Source organism: Anguilla anguilla, chromosome 8 (assembly GCF_013347855.1).
Source record: "Anguilla anguilla isolate fAngAng1 chromosome 8, fAngAng1.pri, whole genome shotgun sequence".
NCBI lineage: Eukaryota > Metazoa > Chordata > Actinopteri > Anguilliformes > Anguillidae > Anguilla > Anguilla anguilla.
The window spans coordinates 41,203,270-41,223,643 of NC_049208.1; the positions used below are offsets into that span (position 1 = coordinate 41,203,270).

The 20,374-nt window shown below is 41.3% G+C and overlaps 1 protein-coding gene across 2 annotated transcripts in view; it reads left to right on the forward strand.

Moving 5' to 3' along the window:
• The first annotated feature begins 8,644 nt into the window (after positions 1-8,644).
• The window catches only part of LOC118233353 (focal adhesion kinase 1), a 133,295-nt gene continuing 121,565 nt past the window's right edge, over positions 8,645-20,374 (forward strand). Inside the window, exon 1 of one of the 2 annotated variants that reach the window (XM_035428989.1) lies at positions 8,645-8,831. The gene's annotated coding sequence lies outside the window, so the exon portion shown is untranslated. Of the gene's footprint in view, positions 8,832-9,508; positions 9,918-20,374 lie in introns of those variants that run through there. The other variant, XM_035428990.1, reaches the window with a different exon arrangement.

The window sequence follows — 20,374 nt, forward strand, 5'->3', positions numbered from 1 at the left end:
ATGGAAAATGAATAGTCAGAAGACAGAGCAAATTGCAATGATCCATCGTGTTGAATTAAGTTTAAAGGGGATAATTATGGAAGAACTTAAATACAACTTTGAAACTGAGAAATTGGCTGCTACAAAAGCCAGTCTTAACAGTGGGTCCCTAGGACCAAGTTTGAAAGGTCTGGTTTAAAGTGCCCTACACCTGCAATCAGTGGGAGACTAAACAATGAGCTGGTGAACTCACAGGCCATTTTGTGCTTGCTATTGCCATATATCCAGAAAATATGTAATGTTTTAAAAACCCATGCTAGTCTCACACTAACGGTACACTGTGAGGTTTGTAGTTGGTCCTTGAGTTGTAGACCAAGTGTTCCATGAGGAGCAGTGATAATCATAATGGCACTGTTGGCAGCATTTTTATGGTCTCTGTGTGTTTATGGAGACCTGTTTATCAGTGAAGGGTAGTTATTCTTCGATGGTGGATTTTACTGCTTTGGAAGGCATGGAGTCATTTATTTCCTAACTTAATACTCATAGGGATTTTGTTTTGTTATAGTGTACATCATTTTGTGAACATTAAATGGAGCACACAAGCGTACCATAGTTCTAGGACCTGTAGCATTTTTTCCCCTCATGGCTGTCATTTTCATAATATTTGCAGTTAGTGTGGGATGAGACTTTATAGACTGTTCTTATCTTTAACCACATCTGACATCATCACCAAGACATCAGCAGACGTTACATTTCTCTTCAATGCAATACATTACACATTTGTAGTATTGTAATACATACTTTCTCTGTAAATTTGACATTTTCTGAGATGATGTTTCATCTCCTTGATTTGTATTGTAGTCCTGCATTCCAGTCTTTCAATTTCCTTATATGATGCATATGTATGTAAGACATGAGCAGACATGAAGACTTCTCGTAATCACTATCCATTACAAATATTAGTGCTGGAATGCATATTTTCATTTTCCCCCACCGCATTTGAAATTAAAATCCCTTGTGCACCAAATCAATGCAGTAAACATGGACAGATTATCTGTGATGGGTCCTTAAATCCATGGTAGATTAAAGATTAAGGATAGCTGCTTCCATTGACTTTGGGTTTATGCTGTTTAAATACTCTCTGACCTTATGAAGCTGGTGTGCTAATAGTCTCGCATAGCCAGACTTATCTCCACACTTCGTTTCAGCGCTGTGCCAGCGCTGGAGAAAGGTCTGGCTCAACCCATCATCATTCCGGTATAGGGGAAAAAAACGCTCTGGCTTGTTTGTATTTATTTAAACCAATCATTACATTACATTACATTACATTCATTTAGCAGACGCTTTTATCCAAAGCGACGTACAAAAAGTGCATTTTCATGATCGTAGACAACTGCTGAACACGGGTTCAGTAAGGTACAATTACTTATTTTGTAAAGCTATTTCTAGCCGAGAACAAAGAACACTATCCTGGTCGGACATCTGCAAAGCCAAACTAGGCAGAAGAATAAGCTACAGTATTAGGGCGAATACAATTTACCAAGAAGTGCAGGGAAGGGGCAACATGTAGCAAGTGATAGGAAAAGGTTTTTTTTTTTTTTTTTTTTTTTTTTTTTTTAAATATATACAGCGTGGTGGTGGTTATTCTAGGTATAGTCTGAAGAGATGAGTCTTCAGGCCACGGCGGAAGATGGATAGTGAGGGGGAGGTTCGGAGAGGGACGGGGAGTTCGTTCCACCACTGGGGAGCTAGGGTGGAGAAGCTCTGTGATCCCTTTGGGCGGGTGGGAGGGGTTGCAAGACGCCCTGCTGCCGCAGAGCGGAGTGGTCGAGCAGGCACATAGAATTGAGTCATGTCCTGCAAGTAGATGGGGGCTGTCCTGTTGGCGGCAGTGTAGGCAAGGGTCAGGGCTTTGAATCGGATCCTGGCAGCGACCGGTAGCCAGTGAAGTGATCGCAGCAGAGGAGTGACATGGGAGAATTTGGGGAGGTTGTAGATGAGTCGGGCAGCGACATTCTGAATCATCTGTAGTGGCTGTATGGCACAAGCTGGCAGGTTTGCAAGGAGAGAGTTGCCGTAATCAAGGCGAGAGGTCACCGTAGCCTGGACGAGCAGCTGGGTGGAGTGCGTCATCAGGTATGGTCGAATCCTCCTGATGTTGTATAGGAGGAATCTGCAGGACCGTGATGTTGCCTTGATGTGCTCCTTGAGGTCCAGCTGGTCATCCAGGACCACCCCCAGGCTCTTTGCAGAGTGAGAGGTAGTCACTGTGGTGCCATCAACCGTGATTGAGAGTTCACGAAGCAAGGAGGTCTTGTACGGGAAGAAGAGCAGCTCAGTTTTGTTGAGGTTGAGCTTCAGATGGTGGCTGGCCATCCAGGTGGAGATGTCAGCCAGGCAGGAAGAGATCTTATCATTGATCTGTGTGGCCGAGGGGGGGAAAGAAAAGAAGAGTTGTGTGTCATCTGCATAACAATGATAGGAAAAACCATGTGAATTAATGACTGAACCAAGAGATCTGGTGTATAAGGAGAACAGCAGAGGACCCAGTACAGATCCCTGCGGCACTCCCGTAACAAGTGGATGAGAGGCAGAGGCAGACCCCTTCCAGGTGACCTGGTAGGTCCTATCTGCAAGATAGGAAGCGAACCAAGACAGGGCAGTCCCGGCAATTCCCATCCCAGCCAAGGTGGAGAGGAGTATTTTATGGTTGACCGTGTCAAAAGCTGCAGACAGGTCAAGAAGGATCAGGACAGAGGAAAGGCGTGAGGCTCTTGCAGTGGCAAGTGCCTCCGTCACAGCTAGTAGTGCAGTCTCTGTTGAGTGCCCGGATCGGAAGCCAGACTGGTGAGGGTCTAGCAGGTTGTTCTGATGGAGAAAAGAGGTTAATTGTTTAAGAACTGCTCGTTCAAGGGTTTTGGACAGAAAGGGTAGAAGGGATACGGGTCGATAATTTGTTACATCGGAGGGGTCTAAGGTGGGTTTTTTGAGTAGTGGGGTAACACGAGCACAATCACAGTCATCTTGGGCGGCGCTAGGCCAAGGATGCAGCGACGGTGCCCTTGCAAAAACGGTAACACACAGATAGCGGAAGAGGAGGAGAATTCCGACTGAAATAGTCGGCCAGTGGCAGGTTTATACCCACAGTTTATATCCTGTGAGTCAGACTAGTGTGCTAGAGACTCTCCCCAGTCATTTTGACCTCTTATTTACATCTATATCTTCTATAAACTACAGAACTTACTGGCGGTATGGGTACCACTGTTCTTAATCTTAGGTTTTACTAGTTAGGATATTTCTTGAGGCTAAATATTTCCTAAAAATTGAAGCGAAAAAGAAGTTGTTTCAGGCTATATCATGACATACTGGTTCACCTTTTGGAATCTGTTATTGGTCGTTGTTTTTTTTTTGCTGCCCTGTAAACATGAACTGGTTGGTGATGGGCGGTAATCCCCATCATTAGAGCCCATCATAAATGGTCAGCAGCCTTGGTCCCAGGGTGCAGCAGTAGCTGCTTACACCCAAGATATGGCCTCCAACGTGAAATTGAGAAAAGTGGCCACTCCCTTACAGTGAATGTGTGTGGGCGTGTGTGTGAGAGAGAGAGATAGAGTAAGAGAGAGTAGAACTTTGGGGATGTTTTTTTTTTTTTTTTGATTTTTGTTTCATGATTTTGTCATAATGGACTTAAAAAAGCTGGAGAAAAATTGTACATGACGCTGGCAGATTATATATGTGGAAATGGTTCTGTGTTCAGTGTATGGATGGGTTGCTCTGTGTGAAATTGAAATGGTCAATAGGGTGTTGCACAATTTGGTTGTAGTGTCACACGGGGGAGAAGGTTTAGTTTGGCCTGGATGCCTGTATCTGATTTCTCATCAGTGACCGCAGCAAGGCGCCTTCCTTCCACTCAAGTATATTTCCGTAAAAAATAAAAATAAGGGGTACTGTTCAAGGTGAAAATCTGTCCCAGTACAGAAAAGGGGATGCTGCAGATTTTATCTCAGTTTGGTCACTGTAGAACAACACTGGTTTCCCACATTGATTTGGCTACCTACTCATCTGCCAATGTAATTAAATAAATCCTTGCCTCTTCAGCACTGATAATGGTGAGGGTTCTGGAGCAATCCAGTTGGATGCTACACCCCACAGTGATGGATGATGTTAGTTAACTCCTTGCTTGACACTACATGATACCTTTATCATTGTTATTAGCTATTATCGATAATGCATTGAAGTAAATCTTCATTGCAATATGAACACATTTATCCTGCGTTTTCTGTACATACCATGCTTTTCTTATATACTAAAACAATCAAGTATTTTGATATTTCTCCATTGCTGACGTTTGAGAAACTAAACGTTCTTAGTGCCGCACAGTAAGACTGTGGTCTTGAACTGAAATGTGGTTGTGTGCCTTTTATGCCCAGAATACAAGACAACATTCTTCTCACCCAAGCCAAGGCATTTGGCATAAAACCAATGCATTGTGGGATGCTGCTCAATATCATCGTTGACCCCAGCTTGCTGTGTGCTGCAGTGCTATCTGCAGGAATTTTTAGGATGTGTCTGTTTGACAAAGGAAGCTCACAGCTTCTTTTCGTTTCTTGTGGTGTGGGTGGTTGTGCGTGACATGAGAATAAGTAGCCTGTTATGCGTGATAAATATTTAGGAGGTTTGGATGAAATCCCTTCAGTGTTCATGTTGGAACTTTGATCCAGCAACAAACTGCATCGTATATAGACAGTGAGCTCCATAATGTTTGGAGGAAAGGCATATTTTGTCTTCATATTTTCTTTTTTTCTTCTTTATGGTGAGAATTCTTTGGCTGTCAACTGTCGAGTTCTTCTTGGGCCTACCAGGCCCTTTGTGGTTACTGAGCTCACCAGTGCTCTCTTTCTTCTTAATGATCTTCCAAACAGTTGATTTTGGTAAGCCTAAGGTTTGGCCTACTGTATGTCTCTGACTGTTCATATTTCCCAGCCGCATAATGGCCTCCTTAACTTTTATTGGCACAATTCTGCTGACAAATGCTAATAACCGACTCTAATAACATGCTGGAACCAAAATGTATAAAAATACAATTTAATAAAAGCTGAGAATCTGCACCTGTGAAGCGTTTGATTACAAACCTAAAATTTTGGTGTACAGAGCCAAATCAAGAAAAAAATGTTGTTGTCCCAAATGTTATAGAGCTCATTGTATCTCACCAAAGCATTGTATAATTAATAAGGTTTTTAAAATGGGTTTTGGGAAAATTGGACTCGCTGGAAATGTCCAGCTGGATTTAATGCTCGGAGTAAGGCAGTGTGTGAGCATGTGACCATGAAGTCAAGTCAGATCTGTGAAATATTTATCAGTCTGAAATGGAAGAATGTACAGTAATGGTGGGCTACAGTGCTTCTTTTAAGCACACCATTGTCTGTCCGGTGTGCCATCCATTTAAAAGCACCATAGCTCAGATGTTAAGTCAAAAGGTAAAATTGGGTACATCGCATTTGACTATCCCTGGTTGTCATATCTCTCCATTATTATTCCCCAGTGTGAAATTTGAAAATACTCCCCTGTACAACACAGTAGGATGTATGATTAAAATAAAGGGGATGGTGTTTGGTGTCTCTGTCCTCTGAATGACCTGGAATTCCAGAAAGTGACAAGTGTGTTCTCATTGGAGGAGGCTCGCCGAACAGGTGTTGACAATGTTCAAGTTGTCTGGAAAAACTTTAGAGCTGTCTCTTTTTGTGCTCTTCTTTATGTGGACAAATAAATCCGTAATTTTTTCTTTGCTTGCGTTACTGTGTTTTTTTAATCACCAGATTAAACTGCAGACCAGCTGCTGCTGGAGGGACTGCAGTTACAGTATTAGATTTGACAGTATGCAGAACACATTGGATAAGTACTGTAATATAAGTAATATAAGTACTGTGGATATATTTATGCCCATGGTAAAGCCTTATAATTCCAGTGACAATTAGTTTCAGTGGTTAAAAGACAAATTCCCACCTGGGACTTGCATACCCGTCTGGAACTTCTGGCTTATGTTTGTAAACTTAAAGTACTGGGATAGGAAGTATGCTAGTTGCCAAGTTACAAGTTGGTGGAGCATATATGTGATGCTGCAGTATATCAGCCAATAGAATATGTTCAGAAACTTGATAGATGCCTCTTTCTTTTCTGTGAACATTGTCTCATTTGCTAGTTAATAACAGAAACCAAGAATAATACTATTGTGTTTAGAGATGTGTTTTTTCTGCAGCTAGCAATAACACATTTCCAAAATGTATTTCTTATCATTTAATTAATATTATTGTGTGACTGAAGTGGCAAACATGACTGTAATATAAGCTAGAAAATTAGCTGCATGGGGAGACACTTGCTACAGTAACTACATTTTCAAAAATACTTTTTTAAGTGCGAGGATTACTTCAGTCAGAACTGAAGCACATGAATAATATTCTCTTTCTTAATCTTTAAATCTCTTTAATCTTGAAAGCATCTGAACACCTCCCACGCTATTCCCTTTCTCCTTACTTTTGCTCAAACTAGTGTTTGTACTTAAGTTGATGAAAAGTTTAACACAAGTAGTTTTATGGAAATTAAAAATGAAGTCGACATGACATAAAGCATGGTCTTGCCTACATTCTTGTCAGTATTTTGATGTTTCAGGACATCTAAAGTTGTAATGTGAAATGTCATTCAACATCATAGGAAATATCTACATATACTGACTTTCTAGGATGTCTCCCTTTCATATGGAACAACATTAAAGAAGACAAAATGAGAACTGAGACAAGCTGAAGAAATACAGGGGTATGAAGTCACATGAACAAATGTAGGAAAACATTGGAATTGTGCTTATTTTGCTTCTGTGATGCATATTGAAAGTTCAGTTGTAACTTGGTGCCATTTTGATGTCTGCAATTTGGTACAAATATTGATTTTAGTCACTGCATTTTACATAGACATACAGTACATCTTATGGTTTGTATGTGTAAGTGACGTTTTTTTACATTCAAAGTTTTAACTAAAATGATGAGATTTACTAGAATACCATCAGATGTAGGCTAAAAGATTAAGGAAGGACTGCTGCGTACTGGGCCTATTTCACCTACATTACTTCCACAATCCTACTGAGAGCTCTCATCTCAGGTGTAAAGACCAGTGAGATTTGGCCATCAGAGATGAGGCTTTAACCAGGGCTTCGGTCAATGACATTTCAATCCAGCCAATTAGGAAAAGAAGTAGAAATTGAATTCATAAATTGAAAATGGTCATACTATTCTATGGGAACTTTTTTTATTAAAAAATTATTAAGATTAAAATTAAATTTAATTCAAAATTAACTTCTAGATTTAAATCCAAATACGACATGAAACTGATCTGCACTTATTGTTGCCTGAAATTCTGGCTACTTGGGGAATGTGTGTGTCATCAAACATAGAATATTTTTTTTAAACTACTGGAATACTACTACCCCAAAGCAAGCACTCTACACGGTGCATAGATGTGTGTGCCACACATATTTGAAAGCGTACACTCGTGCATGGTAACGGAAAATGGAAAATAATAAAGCAGTTTGAAAATGGTTCCAAAAATAGGCTACCTTACTCACCAGGTAGGTCTAATGTACGATAAGAGTTATGTTAAATATCTTGACTGGTTATAGCGGAAGTAGGCTACACAATTTCTTAATATAGGTTAACTGATATGAGAGTAATATCTGCATCATGCACCATGTATTGCGCTGAAAACACATTATCATCAAAAAGATTTCGCTCCCAACTCTACAGTTACCTTTTTCAATGTTACCCTCAAATGTTAATGTGATTAATTTTTCTCTGTAGCTAAAATTACAATTAACTACAGTAATTAAATTATATCATCCACCTCAAGCTCCACGAAGCTTATATCAATATTTTCTTAACATAAAATCCGGAAACAATATAATTCTGTATTGTGCAATAGAAACGCTCGTATACGTCCATTCATTACTAATGCAACAATAAAACATGACGTAAACCACTACTTCATTCTTGCAGCCTGTGCCATATGTTCTTGCGATTAACCAACAGTCTTCCACTTAGTTTCACTTTGAGAAGATTGCCATGGAAACCAAAACGGAGAGTGAACCTATTTCATTCAGTAAACAGACGTTTTCTGGCTGGCTTGGAACAAAATGAACATATTGCTTAATTCTAACAGTTGACAGAGGTATTCGAATACTTCATGTAGGCTAGACCAATGAACTTATGTAACGTTTATTTTTGCCAACATTTGTATTAATAAGAACATACCTAGATGTAGCGTTATTTTCGTGCCATTGACGTGGAACAGTTAGGCTACTGACATGAATTTAAGAAGCTCGGGCAATGTAGGCTACATTTTAAAAGGTGTGGCAAAAGCAATCGATTAACCCCCTAATTTACAGGTTACAGTGAAATTTGTTTTACCTATCCCTCTAACGTAGATCTAGCACAGGAAAGTATGTTAACTACAGAAAAATGAATCAAGGACACTAACGGTGATTGTATTTCATTGAAAAATATTTTCGCATTGCCGGTGGCCGTAGCTACAGTCCACTATCTGTGCCAGCTGGGCTGCCACTCTTGCGCTTCTGAGAGGGTGTAACTGCTGGTTGGCCGGTTGCTATGCGTCAGCCATGTTGGAATGCGCGGCCCAGGACGCAGTGTTGCTGTGTCAGTGAGTGGGAGCGAATCTTGTAGCAGTGGCAAAGCGAACCGCGCGTAGAGACCAAGAACTACACATTTAAAGGGAATTTGAACTCCTAATATCAAGAAATAGGACCGGGGAAAGAAAGGCGCACGTTCAGACACCCATCGGGAAATATTAAAGTGAGTCCAATTCGATTATGAATACTGTTTTAAAATTTGAAAAAATGAATAACTTCTATGCGTTTGCAGCTAGCGGCAGAGCAGTGAAGGGTTGCTGACAGTAGGTTTTGTATTCCCATACTAAACTGCCGAGACTGAGCATGCGTTGATACATTCTTAAGGGAAAAACAACATCCTTAAAGATATTATATATTTAAAAAAATATTAAAAGTGAGATGTGTTGAATCTATATAGGCCTATTTTATAATAGCTTACTTCATGTTAGCTGACATCCGCAAGGAAGGCGCTCTGGACCATAGTCTAAAGGCTTGTTATAACGTTAAAGTACCTTGATCGTTTCATTTAGCACTTCGCTTCCCCCACAAAGCCAGCATTGAGCATTTCAGCGTAATAATGTAACTATTTGGCCTATTAACACCACCGAGTTATCTTTGTTGTGTGTCATGATTTTGGAAAATCATGTTCAAATCCGCTGGCGTCTCCTACACGGAATGCGCAATTCATACAAGCGGCGATGGCTTTTTTTGTTGAAGGTACAATATAGCTAACGAAAGCTAGCTAAGTTTTAAAAAATCAAAACGTGCCGACAAGTGCTTATAACCCGTATGCTTTTGCGATCACGACTTTTTGGAATGTTGAGTGGGCTATTCGCAAAGCTAGCTAGTTATCTAAGCTAAATGTATGGTGAAGTGAACGCTGTGAAGTGGGTTTTCCTCGTTTTTCTAATGTAGGCTAACGTTAGACATTGTATTGTCAGGGCTAAACAAATAAGACACGATGGTGTTGTTTAACGTTAATGCTCGTTAAACGTTATGCTCGTCTTGGCCCAAGTAAAACAGTGGCTTTTGATTGAATTTTAAATTGTAGTTCTATTTTTGTCAACATAGCGAGAGCAGTGATTTCCTTATCCCGAGGCGTTGGAAATTACAGTGCAGAAGGCCGTATTATTTTTGACACAATTGGCCCGCTTGAGTGTGCTAGACACACTTAACCTCCAGGCACGCCGCATTTGTAAGTTTGTTTTGCCGTGGCTATTTTCAGGACACATTCAGAAGGAGAACATTAACGCCGATGGACTAATTTACGGCAAGTAAACGATAACATCACACATCACGTAACTGGATTTATTGCCGAACTATTCCCAAATGCTGGCGCTTTAGCCTATGTTTTGCTATGGAAAGTGCTAGTCTTCAGGATAACGTGTCACGTCCAGGTTTACCGAGTTCCCTTTCATTCGGATACATTTCCTGAAAAGGGGAGACTGTTTCCTTTGGGTTAATTTCAGTACCAAGTGCGGTCACCGGTTTGATAGATTTTAACCTAATGAAGACAAGCCATTTACTTTTCCAAGTTTTTGTGACTGATATGCTTCTGCGTAATAGAATGTAGTTCGTCACGAGGACCGAGTCCTGCTTTTGCTATTGGCACATTAGCGGTAGATAATAGTTTAACTTAACTAAAATATTGAACGCATGTGATTTACCGTTCATGTAAAATTCTAGTTAGCTAACAGCATGGTTTGCCTACTTTTCCCCATTCTTTCGCCTTTATGGTTCTGGTTTTTCACAGTATTCTCCAACTAAGGATAGGCATATCCAATGTTACCCATTGCATTGAGAAAAGGTTCAAACATATACTTTTCTTGAAGTGGATCAAAGTAACAGTAAAGCTAAACTGGCGGCCTGGACTGAGACTGGAATCACTTAATATTTAAAAATATAATTTGGGTTTTGTAGAGCCAGCTGGCCAGATGTAGGCTATACTTGAAGGTACACTACTGAGTAACATAGGGGACACTGTTTACAGAGCAGTGCTTTGCAATAAATAAAAGCTTGAAACATAAATTATTTGATTGAAAACCTTCTGCACCACATGGTTTTTAATCAGCACAGAGTATGTCAGAGGTTCATTCTCCAAGTGCAAGCTGCATAAAACAACACGGCTAGTTGTGATTTCAAATTGGTGACCTTGTTCAAATACTTGAGTGAGGAAAGAAACACTAGTCGACGTTCAGAGGATCAAATTTTTGTTACTGATATTACTTTAGCTGGTGGGGAAAATAGGTTGTGTTTTCACCAGATGCCTGTGACAGGAAGCCTATATTAATCTGCATGCTTTGTTGCTGCATTCTGTCTAGATTGTCCATGCAGGATGTTCTGCCTCATTTTATGTCCCTGAGGATTTAGGGGAAAAACGCCTTTTTCCTTTTGGTGACTGCAGCTCGAAGGCCTAATGCCGCACATTGAAGCCACAGCTGCTCTTGTGTTTCCATTTTAGCATCTTGATCCTCTCAGCCTGTAAAACGCAAACAAGTGGAAGAAGTTAGTGAGGATTTTCAACTAAAGATTTTGACGCATAGGCCAGTTTCAGTGAGCCAAAATTCCAGGAAACGATTAGCTAAACGTGACAAATCCTTATGGGAGTGACTGCTTTGTTACTATCCTATGGGCCGGTTTTGCAGACACACATTAAGTCTAGTCCTCGACTAAACTTGATTTTGAATGGAGATTCTGTATACAAAGCTCAATTCAGTTCAGGACTAAGATTAATCTGTCTGCGAAACTGGTCTTAAATATTTAGTGTAAAAGAGGGCTTAACCTCTGTTGCACTAGAATTTAATAAACATTGTGTTTTCAAAACATGTTGTTTCTAAATAAACAATTTTAGCTTGCCATGAGAAAAGGACGGTGACACTATAGTTGCCTTTTCACTATCTGCGTTCAAGAGTGCTAGATGTTCAGTATTCCCATATGTTCTTGTTGGATTTCTATAGGCATAATTGATCCCAGACCCTTCTACCAGAATCTGAGGTCCCATATTTAATGTAGTCATAATTTGCACCCCTGTGTAGTCTCTGTTACAGGCCTGAGCCTCTAAAGTGCCACATTCATCTTTATTTTTTAAAAATAAGTCTGGGGCTGAACATGTACAATTCCCACTATAATTTGGAACATCCAATGAACTATTTGTATTTTGTAGCACTGTTCATGTGTGATATCCACCACCAATTCAGGAGAATGAAGACATCCACGGTTCTCCTCCAAAACACGTGGCGTCTTCAGCCTGCTTTTCACATCGCAGCCCCCAACAAGCTTGCACAGAGTGGAGTCTGAGGAAGACCTCTCATATGCAGCTTAGGCATGTGGCCCGTGGGCACCCGATCAACCACTGGGGGTTGCTAGAGGGCGACGAACTGCAGACTTTAACCGACTGAACCCTCCCGTATCCTGGGTGACATGAAATTGCTACCGGCCAGCCGGAACTGACACAGTCCGGATTCTCTTTGAGACCATGGGGCTCATCCATGCACCACAGCACTGTGCCTTAACTCTTATCAGACCTGTGTTTTGTAGTTGTCCAATGACCTTCGGTATGTACTCATTGAACGTCACTTTGGATAAAAGCGTCTGCCAAATGAATGTAATGTAATGTGACTCAATGAGCCAGCCAGCAGCCAGCTCAACATTTGTTGAAGGAATATGCCTTTTATTGGCACGGCGCATGGTGATCAAATCGGACCCGGCCAAATCAGAAACAAGAATATTCAGCCAATGGGCAGTGCAACTGCAGAATCTAGCTATTAGTCACAGAGAGCAAAGCAGCAAGATGATGATGTTCAGATTTAAAAAAAAAAAATGCAGAATATCACTGACTGGGCTAAGCAGGCTAGCAGACTGACTGAACTGTCTAGCTGACCAGGCATTAGCTGCTAGTTATCCTGGGTGATATAGCCATATAGCTAGTTAATTAGCTGACTGACCAAGTACAAAAGCAAACAAGGTGAACAGGTGAACCTTTAAGTCAATACTGCTGAATGTTTTGTTGAGTTTATCAGTGCAAGTCTTTGGTTCCCTATTTTATGCATTTATACTACTGAGATCGTCCTCCTTCTTTTTGACACACCGGCCTAGGTCTACGCATCACACACATTTGTATATGATGTATTTAAATAGTATAAAAATGTACGCACAACCTTTAATTTGCTGCTGATGTTGGCAACCTGGACCATCGAAACAGGAGCATTTTAAAGTGTCTGCCAGATTAAAATGTGTTATGGATCCATTTTGACCTTGTTCAGGCTGTTATTCATTCACACTGAATGGAGGAGGCATGTCAGGGCTCAGGGAGTGCTGGGCATGGGCTGTTCGTACGCCCACTGTGTGGGCACTTCCTGGGGTTTCATTCCCTCTCCTACTCAACTCCTACCCACTCCTGTCACAGCGTGAAAGAATGGTGTCAGGTGCGTCAGGACACGTTAGACCATGACATTTCTTAACACGTGGCTTGCTTTAATGCAGTGGCCATGCACCATACACATCGGGTGCCGTTTAGCAATGATGTGGTGACTGAGGGATTAACTTTGTGAGAAGAATCAGAACCCAGGGAAATTGTATTGTACTGTGGCGCACAATCGTAGCCGTTTTACCGCCATTTTCCAACAGGTAGGATGGTTGTGCGCGATGGCGGTGATGTGACTTTCAGAGTTAATACCTCCTTGTGCTGCTTCAAGAGGAAGTGATCAGTGGTTCACAGTCTCTCCATAAATAGACTTACATTGTGATGCTGAGGATTCCACTTGAATGGAAGCCCTGTATGTTCTCACGTCCTGTTTGTAATTCTGTACTGTAGACAATGTGCCGTTTAAAGGCAATACCCATGTTTTCCCAGGTTGTGCTTTACACGTGATCTGGGGAGCCAGCGGTATGTACTCGATTATCTTTAAATAATGTCTCTAGCTCTTTTCTGTGGACCTCTGTTCCTCTGCCTGGTGTAGTGTACAAGGTTAATCCTATCAACATCTTTCACAACTAATTGAAAGAAATTAGCGGATTATTTTTCACGTCAATCTTCAAACCTTTGGCTCTGTTGTGCACTTACTGAACTCTCCTGCTATGAAATATTCCACTAAATATGTGTCGGGGGGGGGGGGGAGGGGGGGTGTCAGCGGTGGCGGTGGTGGCGGTGATGTTCTGGTCTTAACTCCTGGTAAAAGGTTTTGTGTGTTGAGTGAATACAGCATTACCGTTTCTTTCTGTCTAAGCTTTAGGGTAGATGGTTACTTTTTTTTTTTTTGAGCCCTCTGGTGTTCAACATTTTACAGTCCAGCAGCCCGTCTCCTGCCCCTGAGCAGATCCCAGCCTGCTGTTAGTCCCCTGTTTACAGAACTGCCTCTGAAGCCGTTGAGAATGGCAGGAAAAGGAAGGGAAACAATGCAAGCCCTTCTGCCAACTATTCTCATGATGAGATTAACATCGGCCAAGAGCGGCCTGTGTGTGAAGTGCAGTATCATGGCAGTCCTCTCGGCGATCAGACCTTTCCATGCAAAGCTGGGCAGATAGCAGAGGGGCTGTACCTGTCTGAAGTGTCACTCATCATGGCCATGGCTACAAGAACCGCGGTGAAACCCAGGAAGTGTAACCGCCGCGCTAGCGTTAAATGGCAACAATCGCTGTTGTTGTAGAGCAAAGTGAGACCTTGAGTCACCACTGTGTACCACAACGTCTCTTCGGTAAGAACAACAACTGTTTAAAGGGGAGGGTGTCTCTGTTGTAAGTAACCAATCGTACGCAGATGATTTGAAGTGTGGTGATTGTTGTGTGTCTGTATCACAGAACCGTCTCTACACTGAGCCATTGGTGTGTACCACAGGTTCACGGATGATTTTGCTGATTGATGTGTTGAGGGAAGTCCGCCAAAGAAGCGATTATGTCACAAGGCGTCAACACAAAGCCAAAAAGCCCGTCAAGTACCTCTTTTGTATCTCCTTTAGTGCCTCACCGCATAGCCTTTTGAACTAAATATAAACTGCAAGAACAAACGGAATAAAAAAACTGCAGCCAATTTGTCCCAGCCAGTTAAGTCAATGAAGCGAATTTAAAAAAAGAAAAAAAAAAGAAAAATGCCAACAATGCCAGTTGGCTCTCGCTCACTTATGGCGGCGTGCAACTGGAGAAACCTAAGCGCGTCGGCCTGGCAACCCGTGTCCAGCATCTGGCAGTACCTCGAGTGGCCGGGAGCGCTATGTTTAGCCTCCGCTCTGTCATGAGAAGATGCCGCTGTCTGTCTTTCTGCTGATAAACCAGAGCCGCCCGGTTTGTCAGGCCTGCTCGCGAATGAGGGCTTAGGTTGTGGTGCTGCACCCAAGCGTGCTCTCAGTGCGCGAGCGGCATGTGGTAGCCCGAAGATTACGAATGTTTCTTTTCAAACCCTGAACCCCTCTCCAACGCGTGCAGTTCAGACGCGGGTTCCGAAAGCGCGCGGACGCGTGGTATGCACACATGCTTGTTCTTTATAGCCGTGGATATCGATGGCATTTAACACCCGCTCCCTGGTGTTCGGTTTCTGAATGATCAATAGCAGCTCTGTTTCTTAAGTGACCAGCAGTATTTGTCTGTCACATTCTTACCTAACTAACATATACACAGGGCTCCAAACGTGGTTGCGAGATTTATCAGGCTGTACGTGTTTTTGACAGAGTGAGAATTACAGGTGTGAAGTGAGATTGGTAGTTTATGTGCTGTTAATGTCTTTTAGGTTGCTGATTCTCAGTGGCACATTCTTCGGGTGGATTTAACGCACCACCCATAAATAAACTGATGGTAGATGTATGAAATGACCCGTAAATACCACAGCTAAATTTACTATGGTGTCCCTATCTTCATTCTCATTCTGGTGTTCAGGAAAACTCGAGGCCAGTCAAACCCAATCGCTATAACAGGCTGCTTTTGAGTGCCAGGAAAGAGCTCTGAATTGCAAATGTATAGGAATAAGAAATACGTCTGACTCAGCCTCTTATGTGCTATTAACTGTTCAGGCTGCTGCTCTTGGAAGGGACAGTGGGGAAATGTCGCCTAGTCTGCCAGGAATTTTCACGTCAGGTTGAAATATTATATTTGTCATTAGCTGGTGATGAAAGCACACTGCCTGCAATTGACCGCAAGAAAATATTTATTGCTCATCAAGACTGAACAAGTAATTTATGGATCGATACTTGTACGCTCTCATGACTGGACACTCACACTGGGACATGGTTGCTAATTAATAGTGACCGAAGCATTCTCAGAAAAATAAGACTTCTGAGAATATCCTGCGCAGAATAAAGAATTGATGAATTATCCAGAGAAATGTGCTTCAGGGTGTTGGGCCGGTACGTGTGTAGACTATAATGTGTAGATTCTTCTCTCAGATATTCCATAGGCTGTTAAAATACATTTTATGATCATACTTAATGCAAATATATATGTCTTAATGTTATATTGCCGGTGATGAGCATTATGCTGACATAAGCATACCTGAGTTTAACAGGAAGTAGCGAGGTACTGGCATTCAGCCTAGACTGGCTTAACAGTGAGCCCTGTGTGCCAGGCCTGACAGCATGTCTGGACCCAACCGTGCTGTAAACTCAGATGATGTCTGCAGAAGGGCAGTGCGATTAAACACTGCTGGTGTTTCCACGCCGTCCGCACGCTGTAGATATTCCTCATTGCGTAAAGCATTAGGTATCAAACTGCTCTTCCCTGAATCGCAGGGTGATCCGTGGATGGTTATCTCGGAGAAGTTCACAGTTGTCACCAGACATACGTAAGGCAGTTTGATCTTTTCAGTTTGTCTGGCGAGCCAGGCCCAGTGCTTGTGAGACATTAGTGTGTTTGAAACCACTATTCCTGGGATGAGTCCACAGTATTGTTCCTCACAGTGAACTGAAGGCTTGGGATGACGTGTTTTTTGGCACATTATTTTTAAAACTTTTTATAATTTACAAACCTTTATAGAGGGTCTGTTGACTGAGCTCACATGCTCTTCAACAGCAATGACCTGTTAATGTCCCTCCCACACCCCCCAGTTAAACTAACCTGCATGTCTTTGGACTATGGGAGAAAATCAGGGTACCCGGAGGACACTCGCGCGGACACAGGGAGAACATGCAAACTCCACGCAGGAAGGCCGTGTTTGGGATTCCAACCCAGGACCATCTTGCTGTGAAGCGACGGTGCTACCCACTGCACCACCGTGTCGCTGCTAGTAGTCCGTAAGCACATACAAGGAAAAGAAAATGCTGTTGTATGTGGGACTTCGAACTGAAGTATTCTCTTTTATGACCCAACTGCCTTCTTATATCAGAACTAAGCTAGTTTTTATTTTGCTTTTGTGGTGATATAAATTGTATGAATGCTTTTGTACTGTAATATTTCATAATGCATTAAAAAATAATCATAAATGACATTTAAGGGGATGCTTTTGCCTGTAATATTTATATGCAGTTGGCTGATAGCCTAGGTGTCCCGTTGTTATACTGTCTGTTGGGATAACATGCCAACACACGTTTTATTGGGGGTGACATGCATGTCTCGTGGGTGCAGTGACATCATTGGCTATGCTATGTCCATGCACTTGTTTTGTAGCAAATGCATTCCCCTTTTGCAGAGCTGGCTTCATTAATGAAAATTCCTATTATTTCAGATTTTTAGCATTAAAGTTTAACAGTGAATTTTTTATGCGGAATAATATAAGGAATACTCAAATAATAGCTTGTTTGTACATAAGACTCATATCCTTGCAGTACTATGAGCAATAAGGTTGACAGGTTCATTGGGTTTTTAATAATATTTTCTTTAACGATTATTTAACTAGGTAGATCTGCTGTGAATGGAATTCTCGTTTGCAGTGAAGACATTGGGATTCAGTGTGGGGATGGAGTTCTAGGGGATTGGTTAGCTAGTTAGATGTAAGGGATGATTTGGTGGCCAGATGTAGCAAGTCGGTTTTTGTGCCAGGACCCTGGAGTAAATACCCCACTGGTTTCAATAAGGCAGCTGATCTGCAGTGACCACAGTGTGTCAGGACCCTGGTTTCATTTATCATCTAAGGAGAGCCTGTGCCAGGGCATTGGGTTTCTACTTGGTGCTCTCCACTGGCCCACCCACAAAATTTCCAGCAGCAACTTAGTTTTCCTAGAGGTTTCCCATCCAAGTGCTAATCATGCCCAGTCCTGCTTAGTTTCAGAGGTTGCTGCAGGGTGGTGTGGCTGCTGGCGTTTGCTAATATGAGGTGCTTCTTTTGATCATGATCTCCTGTAGGTGTTGCCCCAGTTTGAGTCAGCAATTCTATCTGGAAAATTCTCTGGTGGTGTATTAATCACAAACCAACTCAATGCTACCTAGAAATGCAATCTCAGTGCTATCTTACTGGATAGAATCAGATTTTAGAGGTTTTAAGATGAGCCCAATCGTACAACCAGTAGCTAGCCTACTTATACCTGGATTGTCTGGGTTCAGTCTAGGGCTGTCAATTGGACCAAGTATTTAAAGTTGAATATTGTATAAAAAAAAAAAACAGAATTTATGTGAATATTTATTGCAAAATTATATACAACGTTTCCGCTGGTAAGGTTTTGCCGTGGCGTGGCGCCACGGAAAAATCCTTGCCGCTGCACCATAATAAAAAAATAATAATTAAAATAACATAAAAAATTATAAAATTAAAAATGATATATTTATACTGTATATAGCCTATATATTAAATTCATAAATTAAAAATGTTAAACTTTCTAAATATTTCTGCCTAAATGCGCTTTCAAAACCATACTGTCGCGTCCTCATATTTATTTTCAAAAAGAGCCTAGGCCGCGCGCTCCGTGCTTGCTCCTTTCTGAGGCGGTGGGAAGACTTGCAGCGCACGAAGGTCGCACTGTCTGTCAAAAGCGTCACTTTTTTTCCTTCAGCGACCGAAAGACAACAAAACGGTAGGTAGCGACGCTTCAAATAATACTAAAATACCATAGTGTTAACCAGTGCTTGAACTGGACCAAAATACGTGCTGGTACCTACTCCTCAAAATACATGCCGGTGTTTCCTGTGGAATTGAGCTCTTGGTGTGGTGGTGGGTGTCTGAAGGGGGGGTGGGGGGGTGTAGCAAAGGCGAAAAAATTTAAGACTATGAAAACAACCTCTTGAGACTTCTTAAAGGTTTTTTTAAAATATCTAAATCTATCTTTTAGCTCTGACGAGCTCTTGATACAAGGAATAGCAATTTGCAAGAGCTAAAAAGTAGTTTTAGATGTACTTTAAAACCATTAAAGGTTTGTTAACCCTTTTTGTTTGTAAATATTGAAGAAAAATAGCCCTGTATTTTGAGTTATGGTGGGGTGAGAATTAAAAGAGCACATTGTCCATCTAGAAGTTCTATCTTCAAGAATAGAGGACTATATAACCAAAACTGATACTCAAGAAAAGTCACATATTGCACTTTAAAAGGGACATTCTTCTTCTAAATTAACTCAATTACCATGACAAAACAGTACTCAGTTAGAATGTTTTATCTTTTTATTTAACAATATAATTTGAGCTGGGTCCACATTCAAAGCCCTCTCTCTCTGTCTCTCACACACTCAGTGACAGAGTTTACATGCATTGTCCATGCAAAAAAAAGGAAAAAGTGAGAAAAATGGCTTTAAAGATTCTGTTCTGTTACATTCTAATTCTACTGAGAAGCATGATACAAAAATTTCCTAACTAACTTAGATGCTTGATTAATGTATTTTTTATTAGCTAGTGTTATCTGTATTAATTTCTGGACACTGCAGCAGCTTGTGAGACTGCTCCTCTCGTTATAATCATAATCGTCATTAGAATGCAGCCCTCTTTGTCAGCTGTAGCAACTGTAGCCTAACTCTCAGTTTTGCTAGCTCACTACATTCACAATTAAAAGACCACATTGTCCATCTAGAAGTTCTATCTTCAAGAATAATGTGCTCTTTTAATTGTTCTCACCCCACCATAACTCAAAATACAGGCCTATTTTTCTTCAATATTTACAAACAATACAAGGGTTAACAAATCTTTTATGGTTTTAAAGTACATCTAAGACGACTTTTTAGCTCTTGCAAACTGCTATTCTTTGTATCAAGAGCTTGTCAGAGCCAAAAGATAGATTTAGATATATAAAAAAAAAAACCTTTAAGAAGTCTCAAGAGGTTATGTTTTCATAGTCATAAACTTTTTCGCCTTTGCTACACCACCACCCCCCCCCCCCCCCCCTTCAGACAGCCACCACCACACCAAGCGATCAATTCCACAGGAAACACTGTTATATAAATGTCAAAATTGCATTGACATGAAATGGAAACTCTTGGGCACCTTCTGTTATGTGTGTTATATCCACAAGGGGGATCAAGAAGGCAGGCAGGAGACGTATTATGTGTTTTCTGCAAAAATAGATTATACCACAGATTGTTTAATTAGGCCACGTAGTAAGCAGTTTCGGTAAATTTGAACAATCTGCCTGTTTTCACTTTGACCTGCGTGGACACTTCACATTGAGAGTAGCAGTACACAGCAGATACGGAGATGAACGGAGCAACATTTCAGTCTTTCTGGAGGCCGTAAACAAATGAACGAGTGAAACAAACAAATCTTTTGAACAAAGGGGCCAAAAGATGCAACTTCTGGATTTTCAGGGCACACATGATTACGTATTCAAACATTAATTTTAACCAATTTTTTCCGATTCAGAATTATTTGAATATCGAATCTAAAGACAGCCCA